We start from the raw sequence: 15,894 nt of genomic DNA, 5'->3' as shown, positions 1-15,894 counted from the left end.
TAGGTGGAGACAAGCGAACGGCATGAATAAGAATCATAGCATTAAGTTTAGGGTACAAGATGCTCATCAGTGTAGCTAGCAGTGCGTCGGAGCTTTGATTAATTTTTACAAAGCATTTGACAAAGACCGTGGATTGGGATAGACGACGGAGCTTGTAGCCTTACACGAAATAGCTACTACCATAGTTGCAAAATGGCAAAACCTGGAATGACTAGCATAGATGGCAAAATGATTAATGCTTAAGTCCCCATCTATAGCTCATCCCTGTGAGTACACCAACTCATCTTGCTGGTTTAATTAGGGTAGACGATCCCGGTCGTGGGTGCTTTCATAGGACCCACGTCGATCTTTTTCGTGGATGCAATAATGCATGCACGGTAAGTACTATAGAGAGGAGAGGCATATATATCACAGCCAAAAAGCATGCATACATGTTCTACTCCAGTGGAGGTCCACAGCACCAAGCATATACAACAAAACAAGACCACGAAAGCAAATGCCAACCACCCACAGGTCATAACCGCCGGCATTGAAAAGCAATGGAAGATGAGATGGAAATTAAGTGGCCATGCATGCATGGTACTCCCTCCGTTCCTAAATATAAGTCTTTTTAGAGATTCCATTATGGACTACATACGGATATATATAAACATATTTTAGATTCACTCATTTTGCTTCGTATGTAGTTCCTTATTGGAATTTCTAAAAAGACTTACATTTAGGAACGGAGGGAGTAGATAGCCGAAGATCAACCGATCTGCAAGGCCTCAAAGAGCAATCCCCCTTTGATCCTTGTCGACCAGATTAGGGAAACCAATGCAGGCCTCCTTTATTCATCTTTAGTTTGCATACAGTGGTATAGATCTGGCCCCAAATATTCAAAATTGATGGCCCCATATACATGTCATGCTAAATCTACCTATCTTCCTTGTCTCTCTCCATCAATATTGATGGTGCCGAATTACACCAAAGTGACAAACAAACAAGCTGCGCCGAGTTACTATCTGACCAGCTGGTCACTATATTCCATCTCATTTGCACGCCTCCGGAAGTTCTTCTCTTTCCAAGCCTCGGCTCCGCCCCAATAATATGCATGCATGCCAACACCACCCAAAATCTTTGCATCCAAGTCCCTTGTCAGAAGGAGCTGCCAGAGGCGAGTTGGTTCGAGGAGCCTTCTATGGTGAGTTGAAGTGGCAACAATAATTCCCGGGGAACAGAAGACAAATGTGAACATTTGTTTATGAGGGCAAAATACTAAATTTCCTTCCAGCTAAGCCCTCTACTTTTTTAGGGGAAAAAAGTAGAGCCAGCTAAGCTCTCTACTTATTATTTCAACTACACTAAACAAGCAGCGCATTGAACGCGCCGGCCCACAGTGTTAATTTTGCACAAAAAAGGCAAAACACATTGATTTGGAAGCGTTACGAGATTTAGCAAGCGTTCACTTACGCCAATGCAATTTACGAGCGAGGCCAATCAACAAACAAACAGACGTACAATTGCATGCAATATTTCGACACCATAAAAACAGGTAAATTGCAACTCTTAAACTTCAAAACAAAATGTGTGCTTAGATAGATTACTACTTTTAACTCTGAAGCTAGCTACCGCATTTCTATAAGAAATCTCCTACGTGTAGTTCCCGCGTCCTGCTAATTAGCACTCATGTTGGCCTTCAAAAGTTGGGCTGCCGTGTTATGCTACTTCACACTCGTGTTCACGAGTTTAATTTACTCTTCATTCTTTTCATGAAACCTCGATGCTGTCTACGGCTCAGCCCGGTAACTTACCCGACATCCTTTGTTCTATTTGTTCTAGGAAACTGTTTGCTTTTATTACTCAGAGTATTCAATTATGTCCGTTAGTTCCAGCAATTTTTTTAAATTATGTCCTTTAGACTTTTGTTTTTGTTGCTCTGAGGTCATCTTATTTTACATCGGTGTCATGATCCGCCAAGTCCTACAACCCCCCTGTTTTTACGTGCTAAAATTATATATCTTGTCTATGCAATTATTTTACCATGTTTTTGTGTGTTTTCCTTATTAGGCAAAAAATGTATCATGTTTCAGGGCAAAAACATGCACTACGTAATGTTAGAACTGCTGACCCTGTCAGTCCCATTTCGCTGCAAAACGTCCCACTAGAGGGGGGGGGGCATAGGCCCCCAACTACACTAAGCTCCACCAGTCGTGCAGCACCTAGGCCCGGGTCGCGCACGTACGTAAAACAACTAGCCAGCCCACACTCCGGGGGATTCGACCAAGTAGTGCATTGAACGCGCCAGCCCACCGTGTTAATTTTGCACAAAAAAGGCAAAACACATTGATTTGTAAGCGTTACGAGATTAAGCAAGCGTTCACTTATGCCGGTGTAATTTCCGCGCGAGGCCAATCAACAAACAGACAGACGTACAATTGCATGCAATATTTCGACACCATAAAAGCTGGTAAATTGCAACTCTTAAACTTCAAAACAAAATGTGTGCTTAGATAGATTACTACTTTAACTATGAAGCTAGCTGCCGCATTTCTATAAGAAATCTCCTACGTGTAGTTCCCGCGCCCTGCTAATTAGCACTCATGTTGGCCTTCAAAAGCTGGGATGCCGTGTTATGCTACTTCACACTCGTGTTCATGAGTTTAATTTACTCTTCATTCTTTTCATGAAACCTCGATGTTGTCTAAGGCTCAGCCCGGTAACTTACCCGACATCCTTTGTTCTATTTGTTCTAGGAAACTGTTTGCTTTTATTACTCAGAGTATTCAATTATGTCCGTTAGTTCCAGCAATTTTTTAAAAAAAATTATGTCCTTTAGACTTTTGTTTTTGTTGCTCCAAGGTCATCTTATTTTACATCGGTGTCATGATCCGCCAAGTCCTACAATCCCCCTGTTTTTACGTGCTCAAAATATTATTTTACCATGTTTTTGTGTGTTTTTCTTATTAGGCAAAAAATGTATCATGTTTCAGGGCAAAAACATGCACTACGTAATGCTAGAACTGCTGACCCTTTCAGGCCCATTTCGCTGCAAAACTGTCCCACTAAAGCAATTGTAAAACTCCTCTCTAACCGTCTTAAGCCTCTCTTCTCCCTACTTGTCTATGGTGACTAGACTGGGTTCATTAATGGGAGAAGCATCGCCAATAATTTCATCTACGTAGCTGACCTTATTAGTTGTTGCCACCTCTGGACAATCTCCACGATGATCATAAAACTTGATTTCTGAAAAGCGTTTCACTCCATCTCTTGGGACTCCCTTCTAACTATCTTGCACCATTGGGGGTTCTCCCGCAACTGCTCTAGGATTCAAACGCTTCTCCCTTCCAAAAAATGATAGTTCCACTCAATGGTGTCCCTGGGCACTAGATCAACTGCAAAAATTGCCTTCGACAAGGCAACCCTCTCTCCCCTTACCTCTTCATCATTGTGGCAGATCTGCTGCAACAACAAATCTTGCAGGCTCACAATGTCCACTGCTTTCACCATCCTCTCTTTCAAGACTGTCCGCCATCCATGTTGCAATATGTGGAAAACACTCTCATCACTTCCTCTGAGGCCGCCCATATTCTTAAAAAGATCCTAGATGAAACTTCGCCCTCGCCACTGGGGTTGCCATTAACTTCCATAAGACAACCTTTGTTCCCTTGCACCTAGACCCCACCATCGCTAATACTATCGCTAGTACCCTTCGATGCCCGATCTCCTCCTTCCCCCAAAACTACCTTGGCCTACCCCATATAACCGCCACCTTTTACTATTTTTTATCTCTACATGTTTTAGTAGATAAGTACATGTTGGAAGCTCTACCTCTATAGCAAATTGCACTATAAAATATTAGTACCACATGTCTTGCAGTTGATCTACAACTGCAGTGGGTGCACTATGCCGGGACCTAGGAGTGACTCCATTCAGCATGGTCTCTTTTGGTAGTTATGCATGTGTTTCAATGTATTTTTGTTTGATATGGAGCTTCATATTGTAAATGGATCATAATTTATCATTTCATTTTCATTGCACTCTTTGTATTTTTTTTAATACAATACACATGCCGTGGGACCTTCATAATTAATTTTTTTAATTATCTAAGTGTACATACAAGCGCCTCTCCATTGTAGATGCCCTTATGTATGGCATATTGACATGCATGGTAACTAGCGTAGCCTAATAACTGGTAACTGCTAGTAACTTTTGTGTAAACAACATGTTAACTCATGTAAGACATGCATGATAACTGGCATAGCCTGATAACTTTTGACCCCAAAAAGAAGTCATCAAAACATACCAACATAGAGTCTACTCCCTTCGTCCCATAATATAAGAGCGTTTTTGACACTACCGTAGTGTCAAAAACGCTCTTATATTATGAGACGGAAGGAGTAGTTTCGAAGGTCTCATCATGAATTTAATGTTGAAAAGACTTAGAATCACCTATGGGTTGAGCTACAAAATATTTTAAATTTTTTAGATGTGAAAGAATCTAGAATGACATCAACTTTTATCCTAATGCATGCATGCATGTGCATGCGGGGAAAAGAGGATGATGAAGAAGCGTTTGTATCTATCCCTAAAAACATACCATAGCAACAATCACCAGTTAGTGATGTCCTAAATATAAACATTATGGATTATGCAACTATTTTTTAAATAACCGAAGCTTGTTAGAACGACGTTCTGAGGTGAGGTCACATTCACGGAGCCACGTACTGTCGTACACACTCTCAAGATCATTTTTGTTGTTTTTCTCCTGGTGCACGATGCCTTCCTTTTGCGGGAAATTTATTTCCATCATTGTTATTCCTTGTTCACATCCAACTACAATCCTGCATGAATGGGGTGTTCTCATCAAATAAAAGTAAGTTTTTCCAAAAAATGCAAAAGAAAAATATATTTTTCACGACCCCCCCCCCCCCGCCCCTGAGTTAATGTGGTTCAGCATTCACGCTTAAAGATATTTGCTTAGGGCGTCGAAGAAACTAAAGTAACTTTATGGCACTCCTTATTACCTTGTTAATCCCTGTATGTATCCAATAGCGTTAACTGCACCGAGGTTGAAACCAATTACATTCTCAAGCCTGTAAGATTACAAAACTCACAGTTAACTGTATGAAAATCAACACAAGAGAATAACTAGACAGGACAGTACGTATATACCAACTAGACAAGTATGAGTCAGCAAGTATTCATCCCAAATCCTCAGGATGAACTTGCGGTCTTACTATCTCACAGTGTGAAGCACATTATCCTTTTTGTTTTGTTTGGCCAACTTGTTCCATGCAATTGCGCGAAAAACACCTTCAATTATTCTTTTATATTTTTTGCTCATATGCATTATATGGTTTGGTACTATTTACACGAGTTGACACGACATTATAAGGATGCATATGCATGTTGCAGAGGCTGGGAGGTTTAATCTTCCTTAAAACAAACATATGCACATGGTGTACCAAAATTATTCTAGGCGTCATGGAAGTTCCTATCAGGATTCAGGACAAGACGACAGGAACAGATGAAATTATATGTACAAGTAGAAAGCAGTACCTGTATCCAGTTTTAGTGGACTTCCAGATTTGTGCTGTCCCATCAAGTGAACCTGTAATTACTACACGAAGTTTGGGGTGCCAACAAAGAGCATTGACACTCTTTGCATTCCCTCCCTCCGCACTAATACAACATTCTTTCTCCGGATCCCAGATCTTATCGAACAATGAAACAAGAGAACAACTTAGCATGCAGATAGAAACAGAGTGCATTACTCTATTTTGAAGAAGCATTGACACATGTGTACCTTTGCAGCACCATCCAGATATCCACAAAGTAAACGCTGCTCATTCCTATCTGTGAGGTAATGAAGGCAGAGCGCACCATCAGGTTGTCCGTCTAACGTGGCATTGCACGTCGTAGAGTAAATATCCCACATCTGTAAATCTCAAAAGTTAGGCACTGCAGACTTAAGTAGCTCTGACTTAAGAACCATTTAGTTACTTGGTAGTAGTTGAAATAGGAAGGGAAAAATAAAACCTTGATCGTGTGATCCAAGGAAGCACTGGCAAAGCTGTTGCTGTCGTTCAGGTCAAACATTACTTGCGTGACACAGTTACCGTGGCCTAGAAACGTCCGCATGCACTTCCAGCTATCCTTCCAGTCCCAGATCTTTATCATGTGATCGTCTGATGCCGACAGCAAAAAAGTGCGAGTTGGACTTGTAGCCAAAGACCTGATGTCACGACCATCATTAGCTTCGAAGCTCTTGATTTCTTCCATTGTGTCATATCTGTACACGTAGATGTACCCATCTCCACCACCAGCCACGAGCCATTCCTCTCGCTCAATGAATGTTGCCGAAAATACTGCAGTTGGAAAGGTTAAGAATCAGTGCGGTGGGTCATGCCTTCATGTTCAAGTTCACGGTGAAGGAAGGTAAATAGGGAAGCCGATGAGAAGGCATGCCTGGTTCGTCTGCGCTGACTTCAAAGTACTTCTCCTCTGTCTGCATGGCAAAAGTGATTATTTGGTCAGTTCCAAAAAAAAAAAGTTTTATGGCGCAACACGATATGGCACACTACTAAATAACACAGAGTACACACCCAGCAAACCAATACCTTGGTCTGGTAGTTCCAAATGCAAACGCAACCCCTCCAGTTGCTCGTCAAGATCCTATATTGCACAACCCGAAAAGTTTTAACGCGCATAGAGAGGATATGTCGATGCCCGCACGAATTAAGTGAAGTAATCACCATGGTTTGTTTGAGTGCACGTCCACAGACAGCACCTGCCGATAGTTTTGACTGGCTATGATCTAATCCAAGAGAGCACCGAACAACAAAGTTACATGACACCTCTACATGCTAAATAAGCTACTACAAACTCCCAAACTAAAAAACAAAACAGAAAGAATAACAAAGAGCATACCTCTGCTGCTGATTGGATCGACTGTCACGCAAAACAAAGAGAGGAAAATTGGATAAGGAATTTTAAGAATGATAATTTACTCATCATTAGTGAACATATATGACATGTTTTTTCACCCAATCTAAAGCACAAAACCAAAAGGAGACGTGCCTGATTTGAGGTTGTACCCTCTTGTGGGTCACAAACAACACACAGCCTCACCTCTTTCACCTCATCACCGGCTAAGGAATCTGGGTGGGCATTCGTGAGTTGCTCCTCACGTGCCGTACTGCTCCGGACGGGCAGAAACTCGCCATTTCTTGATTGCTGTTTCTTATGCTCATGCATGGTCACATTTATGGTGTAGATGCAATTTGGCAGCACAACACCGTAAAGCGGTAGCTTTGTAAGGTAGATCCTCGGATTTTTCGTTACAAGCATGAAGGCGATATGACCATCTGTTTCGTTAGAGAAAACGAGCAGGAGATCAACCTTTTTGGCTCAAAAGAGAAGCGGAGCTCTGGAGGTTGCACGATCAGACGCCTACTGGACCATGCCAAAGGCTCTGGAGGTTTCATGATCAAAGGTCTACTGGAGTATGCCAAAGGCTCTGGAGCGATCAAAGGCCAACTGTAGCTTGCCAGTCCATTGAGCATGTCAACAATGTATTCTATGGAAGGTCTCATCTTCCTATCAATATGCACACATTTTAGTCTGAGAAGAATGCATGCTTTTATCCACTGCAAAGAATCCGCACCTAGCGAACAGTGCTTGGATGCTATATAACCATCCGTCCATTTACGGTGTACCTATTTTTTTGAAATGGAGGCATGCCCCCAGCATCTGCATCATGAAGATGCATGCAGCCATCTCATTAACAATCCACAAAGTATCGTCATAAAAGTCTTACAGCTCGCAAACGGAGCAGAACAAAGTAAAAAAAAGGAAAATTACATGCTGACAAAGATAACCGATACGGTAATAAGAAGGATAAGCTCCCTAGACTCTTATCCTGTTATGCGAGTGCCATCCGAACCGATTGAATATAACCCGAGCTACCATCTCCCATTGGTTGCACCCAGTAACCAAAGGCTCCCTGGATGCCCTAGGAGTGAGTAAGGACCATGTACGGATCCAAGTTGTAGCTCTGAAGATAACCTGCAAGAAAGTTAAAGTTTGTTGTCTGTTAAAAATCATATCATTCCTGCAGTTCCATATAGCCCATAAAAACGCACATATTCCAATCCGAATACGAGCCGCAGTAATATGTTCAACCCCAGCTAGCCACGTCCCAAACAATGACACAATATCGACTGGAGGATTAATGTTGAAAGCTATATGAATCGTTCTCCAAAGTAACTTGGCAAGTGGACATTCAAGAAATAAGCGTTGTATTGTTTTCTCATGATCACAAAAACAGCACCGCGAACTTCCTACCCAACGCCTTTTAATTAAGTTGTCCTTTGTGAGTATCACTTGCTTGTGGACAAACCACATAAAAATTTAATTTGCAAGGGAACCTTAACCTTCCAAATGTGCAACGACCTTGAGAGTGGGCCAGAATTAATCAAATCCATACAGAAAGATTTCACCGTAAACATCCCATTCTTAGTTAACTTCCGTTGTGTTGAATCCGGCTGGTCGGAGAGTTGAACTTCTATCAATCTCCGAACCAAGTGCATCCAGGCGGTCCATCTCTCACCAACTAACGCTCGTCTAAACTCGATGTTCAAGGGAATAGTTTGAAGGACTGTGCCTACGTAATCCTCCTTACGTTGCACAATATTATAGAGGGTAGGATATTGGACGGCCAGGTGCGTCTCTCCTAACCACGTATCCTCCCAAAATCTTGTTGACATCCCATTGCCAACCAAGAATTTGACTCTACGAAAGAACAAGTCCTTCGTTCGCATAAGTCCCTTCCAGAATGGCGAGTCAGTCGGTCTCATGGTAACCTGGGCTAATGTTTTCGAGTGCAAACACCTATTGCGCAGGATTTGAGACCACATACCCTCCGGCTCTGTCTCTAACCTGTATAGCCATTTGCTCATAAGACATTTATTCTTAATTTCTAAGTTCTCAATACCAAGACCCCTTGGTCTTTAGGTCGGCAAAGGATATCCCATCGCGCGAGACGGTATTTCCTCTTGGCCTCATCAGACTGCCAAAAGAAACAAGATCTAAAGAAATCAAGTCGCTTCCGAACCCGTTTCGGAATTTCAAAGAACGAAAGTAGAAACATCGGCATACTAGTCAGTACTGAGTTAATCAGGACTAGCCGACCTCCATATGACATAAGCTTGCCCTTCCAGCAACTAAGTTTTTTTTTTCAATTCGTTCTTCAATACACTTTCATTCTTTATTGGATAGCTTACGGTGATGGATCGGAATACCCAAGTAACTGAAAGGTAAAGCACCTAATTCACATCCGAACAATTGTCTATAAGTGTGTTCCTCGTCTTTGGCCTTCCCAAAGCAGAACAACTCGCTCTTATGAAAATTAATTTTTAATCCAGACAATTGTTCGAAGAGACACAAGATAAGTTTCATATTACGTGCCTTAGCCATGTCATGTTCCATGAATAGGATAGTGTCATCAGCATACTGTAGAATGGATACCCCTCCATCGACTAGATGAGGAACTAGACCCTCTACACGGCCATGCTGCTTGGCCCTGCCAATAATGATGGCCAACATATCTGCCACAATATTGAACAAGAGAGGAGACATGGAATCCCCTTGTCTCAACCCCTTATGTGTCTGAAAATAGTGACCGATATCATCATTCACCTTGATTCCGACACTACCCTTCTGGACTTGGGCATCCACTTGGTTCCACCAGGCTTCACTAAAACCTTTCATTCGCATGGCCTGCGGAAGAAAAGGCCACTTTACTTTATCATACGCGTTCTCAAAATCCACTTTGAAGATAACCCCATCTAGTTTCTTGGAGTGGACCTCATGAAGCGTTTCATGTAGAATGACCACCCCTTCCAGTATGTGTCGCCCCAGCATGAACGTTGTCTGACTTGGTTGGATCACTGAATGAGCAATTTGTGTCAATCTATTGGTTCCAACCTTTGTGAAAATTTTGAAACTCACATTCAATAAGCATATATGGGCCGGAATTATTCGATCCGAACTGCCTCATCTTTCTTAGGTAGCAGTGCTATCGTACCAAAGTTAAGATGAAATAACTCTAAATGGCCGATGAAAAAATCGTGAAACATAGGCATAAGATCATCTTTAATGATATGCCAATATTTCTTATAGAATTCAGCTGGAAACCCATCTGGTCCCGGTGCTTTATTCGGCTTCATTTGTGATATTGCCTGAAGAACCTATTTTTCAGTAAACGGTGTAGAGAGAATATCATTCTCTGCTGCCTATAATTGAGGAATATCATCAATCACAGATTCATGAAGTGACACTGTACTTGAATTCAGGGGTCCAAAAAGTTTCTTATAATAATTAGAGATATATGCTTTCAGGTTTTCATGTCCCATTATTGTCCCCTCGTCTTGTTCAAGCTATATAATTTTCTTCTTCCTATGTTTACCATTTGCAACCATGTGGAAGAATTGTGTATTGTTGTCCCCATGGACAACCTTAAGCGTTTTCGCACGCAATGCCCACTTAAGCTTCTCCTCTCTCAAGAGAGCTCGTAGACCTTGCTCAGCCTCGGACTTGGTTCGTTGCTCATTAACAGAAAGAAGAGTGGCTTCAGCCTTTAAGTCTAGTGCTTCAATCAATTGAGTAAGACGCTCTTTTTCTTGTTTGTAAATCCCACTCTCATTTCTGGCCCACCCTCTTAGAAACTGTCGGAGATATCTAATTTTATTTTGCCATCTCTCAACATGCGTCCTTCCACTAACCGGCTTAGCCCATTCGCGTGCAATGATCTCCAAAAATCCTTCTCGCTCAAACCAGCTTTGTTCGAAAGAGAAAGTATTTTTATTTGCCACATGGGTAGCCTCACCCGAGTCTAAAAGAAGTGGTGTGTGATCCGAGATCGCTCTCTGCATCGCATGGACCGACACCAATGGATATTTTTGTTCCCACTCCACACTAGCCAGTACCCTATCCAGCTTTTCATAAGTAGGAGTGGATAACGAGTTGGCCCATGTAAAATTGTCTACCGGTGAGTTCTATTTCTCTCAAATTAAGACTCTCGATAATCATATTAAACATCATAGACCAACGACCATCAAAATTGTCATTGTTCTTTTCATCTCTCCTCCTGATGATATTAAAATCTCCCCCGACTAGTATTGGCAGATTTTCATCTCCACAAATCCGCACCAAATCGGCCAAAAAATCTGGTTTGAATTCAGGTTGTGCTGCCCCATATACAGCAACAAGAGACCACCGGAACTCATCCAGTTTTGACCGCACCCTGAATTTAATCGAAAAGTCTCCCTGAACCACATTGAGTACCTCTAGCGTCTCACATCGCACTCCTAGTAAAATCCCGCCAGATCTTCCTCTAGGAGGTAAGATGTGCCAGTCAAAATCGATACCACCGGAGAGAGTTTGAAGAAACTATGAGGTGAAATCATCTCGTCCAGTTTCCATAAGTTCAATAAAGTCTAAGTGTTGTTCTATCGTTGTCTCCGCTAAGAACCTTCGTTTAGCCAAGTCAGCTAGACCTCTGCTATTCCAAAAGAGTCCTTTCATAAGTCATCATGAAATTTTTTCTTAAGCTTAACTCGAGCACTTATGCGTACTGCCGAAGTAGGATAAATTTTCCGCTTCCAGGATTGTTTAGGCTTCTCCCCAACACCCTGCGGTAAAGTAGGGTCGGCGAAAACAAAAAATGTATCCTCCATCAGGAGAGGCTCTACCGTGTCTGTAGTCTCCGATCCCTCCTCATCCTCGGCCTCCGCACTAGGCAGAAGATTGTAACATATATTTGCAAGTTCAACCATTCCTAAATTTTTCATTTCATTGTCATTCATGGGTTTGATAGATGCAAGATTTTGAATAATTTCGGAAGCCCTCTCCGCTTCCAAGTCTAAAAGATTGTTTACGGATTTGACGACCTCGGTTTCATTTGATCCCTGATACGTCTCCAATGTATCTACTTTTCCAAACACTTTTGCCCTTGTTTTGGACTCTAACTTGCATGATTTGAATGAAACTAACCCGGACTGACGCTGTTTTCAGCAGAACTGCCATGGTGTTATTTTTGTGAAGAAATAAAAAGTTCTCTGAATGACCTGAAAATCCACAGAGGAACTTTTCAAAAAATATAAAAAATACTGGCAAAAGAATCAAGGCCAGGGGGCCCACACCCTGTCCACGAGGGTGGGGGGCGCGCCCCCTCCCCCTGGGCGCGCCCCCTGCCTTGTGGCCCCCCTGGTGCTCCACCGACCTCAACTACAACTCCATATATTCACGTTCGGGAAGAAAAAAATCAGAGAGAAAGTTTCATTGCGTTTTACGATACGAAGCCGTCGCCAAGCCCTAATCTCTCTCGGGAGGGCTGATCTGGAGTCCGTTCTGGGCTCCAGAGAGGGGGATTCGTTGCCGTCGTCATCATCAACCATCCTTCATCACCAATTTCATGATGCTCACCGCCGTGCGTGAGTAATTCCATCATAGGCTTGCTAGACGGTGATGGGTTGGATGAGATTTACCATGTAATGAAGTTAGTTTTGTTAGGGTTTGATCCCTAGTATCCACTATGTTCTGAGATTGATGTTACTATGACTTTGCTATGCTTAATGCTTGTCACTAGGGCCCGAGTGCCATGATTTCAGATCTGAACCTATTGTGTTTTCATGAATATATGTGAGTTCTTGATCCTATCTTGCAAGTCTATAGTCACCTATCATGTGTTATGATCCAACAACCCCGAAGTGACAATAATCGGGATACTTCTCGGTGATGACCGTAGTTTGAGGAGTTCATGTATTCACTAAGTGCTAATGCTTTGGTCCGGTACACTATTAAAAGGAGGCCTTAATATCCCTTAGTTTCCATTAGGACCCCGCTGCCATGGGAGGGTAGGACAAAAGATGTCATGCAAGTTCTTTTCCATAAGCACGTATGACTATATTTGGAATACAAGCCTACATTACATTGATGAATTGGAGCTAGTTCTGTGTCACCCTATGTTATAACTATTACAAGAGGAATCGCATCCGACATAATTATCCATCACTACAGGCTTTTCACATATTGTGCTTTGCTTATTTACTTTTCTGTTGCAACTGTTACAACTACTACAAATCTGATGTCGTTACTTTTACCACTGTTACCATTACTATCATACTACTTTGCTACTAAATACTTTGTTGCAGATACTAAGTTATCCAGGTGTGGTTGAATAGACAACTCAACTGCTAATACTTGAGAATATTCTTTGGCTCCCCTTGTGCCGAATCAATAAATTTGGGTTGAATACTCTACCCTCAAAAACTGTTCCGATCCCCTATACTTGCGGGTTATCAATCCCAAAGAAATTCCTAAGTTGTTTGCCTTATCCACTATGTCATACTCTGAGAAGTGCAAAATTGAACAACTTTTATCAAAAGACGCACCTGTAGTAGCCTTGACATGACGAAGTATGGCTGCCCTCTTGGCACACGCTAGTTGCAGGTCGTCCGCATCTGGCTGTCCCTGGATCCGATTGCTGACACACCTGCCAGCCGTCACTGGATCCGTGATCTCGCCGAAAGCAATAAGCTCCTTGATAACCCACAAGTGTAGGGGATCGCAACAGCTTTCAAGGGTAAAGTACTCAACCCAAATTTATTGATTCGACACAAGGGGAGCCAAAGAATATTCTTGAGTATTAGCAGTTGAGTTGTCAATTCAACCACACCTGGATAACTTAGTATCTGCAGCAAAGTATTTAGTAGCAAAAGTGGTATGATAATAAAGGTAACGGTGGCAAAAGTAAAGATAATAGTTTTTCGGTTTTTGTAGTAGTTGTAAGAGTAGCAACGAAAAAGTAAATAAGCGAAGAACAATATGTGAAAAGCTCATAGGCAATGGATCAGTGATGGATAATTATGCCGGATGCAATTCCTCATGTAATAGCTATAACATAGGGTGACACAGAACTAGCTCCAGTTCATCAATGTAATGTAGGCATGTATTCCGTAAATAGTCATACGTGCTTATGGAAAAGAACTTGCATGACATCTTTTGTCCTACCTTCTGATGACCCACAAGTGTAGGGGATCTATCGTAGTCCTTTCGATAAGTAAGAGTGTCGAACCCAACGAGGAGCAGAAGGAAATGATAAGCGATTTTCAGTAAGGTTTTCTCTGCAAGCACTGAAATTGTAGGTAATAGATAGTTTTGTGATAAGATAAATAGTAACGAGCAACAAGTAAATAAAGTAAATACAGTGTAGCAAGGTGGCCCAATCCTTTATGTAGCAAAGGATAAGCCTGGAAAAATTCTAATGATGGTAAAGGAGCTCCCGAGGACACATTGGGAATTATCGTCAAGCTAGTTTTCATCACGTTCATATGATTCGCGTTCGGTACTTTGATAATTTGATATGTGGGTGGACCGGTACTTGGGTAATGCCCTAACTTGGACAAGCATCCCACTTATGATTAACCCCTATTGCAAGCATCCACAACTACAAAAAGGAGTATTAAGGTAAACCTAACCACAACATTAAACATATGGATCCATATTAGCCCCTAACAAAGCAACGCATAAACTAGGGTTTAAGCTTCTGTCACTCTAGCAACCCATCATCTACTTATTACTTCCCCATGACTTCCTCTAGGCCCAAATAATGGTGAAGTGTCTTGTAGTCGACGTTCACATAACACCACTAGAGGAAAAGACAACATACAACTCATCAAAATATCGAATACCAAATTCACATGACTACTAATAGCAAGACTTCACCCATGTCCTCAGGAACAAATGTAACTACTCACAAAGCATATTCATGTTCATAATCAGAGGGGTAATAATATGCATAAAGGATCTGAACACATGATCTTCCACCAAGTAAACCAATTAGCATCAACTACAAGGAGTAATCAACACTACTAGCAACCCATAGGTACCAATTTGTGGTTTTGATACAAGATTGGATACAAGAGATGAACTAGAGTTTTGAGAGGAGATGGTACTGGTGAAGATTTTGATGGAGATTAACCCCCTCCCAATGAGAGGATCATTGGTGATGACGTTGGTGATGATTTCCCCCTCCCGGAGGGAAGTGTCCCCGGCAGAACAGCTCCGCCAGAGCCCTAGATTGATTCCGCCAAGGTTCCGCCTCGTGGCGGCGGAGTTTCGTCCCGTAAGCTTGCCCATGATTTTTTCAAGGGTAAAAGTGATGATATAGCAGAAGATGGACGCCGGAGGCCCACCAGGGGGCCTAGGAGATAGGGGGCGCGCCCTATAGCGGGGGCGTCCCCCTGTCTCCTGGACAGGGTGTGGGCCCACTGGCTTATTTTTTTCACTCATAAATTCTTATTAAATCCAAAAAGTTTTTTCATGGAGTCTCAGAACTTTTGGAGTTGTGCAGAATAGGTTTCCAACGTTTGCTCCTTTTCCAGCAGAATTCCAGCTGCCGGCATTCCCCCTCTTCATGGTAAACCTTGTAAAATAAGAGAGAATAGCCATAAGTATTGAGATATAATGTGTAATAACAGCCCATAATGCAATAAATATTGATATAAAAGCATGATGCAAAATGGACGTATCAACTCCCCCAAGCTTAGACCTCGCTTGTCCTCAAGCGGAAGAGGAAATCAAAAAATATGTCCACATGTTTAGAGATAGAGGTGTCGATAAAAATAAAATACGGACATGAGGGCATCATGATCATTCTAATAACAACAACATATATAGATTTTTTGTCATATGATTTCCTATGCTCAAGTAATAAGCAATTCACAATGTCAAGTATGGTTCAAAAACTTCATTGGGAACTAACAAACTATAATCTCAGTCATTGAAGCAATTGCAATTTATCGCAACATTAGAAAGAATCAATAATAGAGCTTTTCAGCAAGCTCACAT

General features: G+C 41.9%; 1 pseudogene; it reads right to left on the bottom strand.

Annotated features, from left to right (window-relative positions):
- LOC119339265 overlaps positions 1-15,894 on the bottom strand; it is a 102,349-nt pseudogene that overhangs the window by 502 nt on the left and 85,953 nt on the right.

This window comes from Triticum dicoccoides, chromosome 7B, assembly GCF_002162155.2.
Source record: "Triticum dicoccoides isolate Atlit2015 ecotype Zavitan chromosome 7B, WEW_v2.0, whole genome shotgun sequence".
NCBI classification, from domain to species: domain Eukaryota; kingdom Viridiplantae; phylum Streptophyta; class Magnoliopsida; order Poales; family Poaceae; genus Triticum; species Triticum dicoccoides.
The sequence above is the reverse complement of the archived record's forward strand: the minus strand, read 5'-3'. Positions and strand labels throughout refer to the sequence as shown.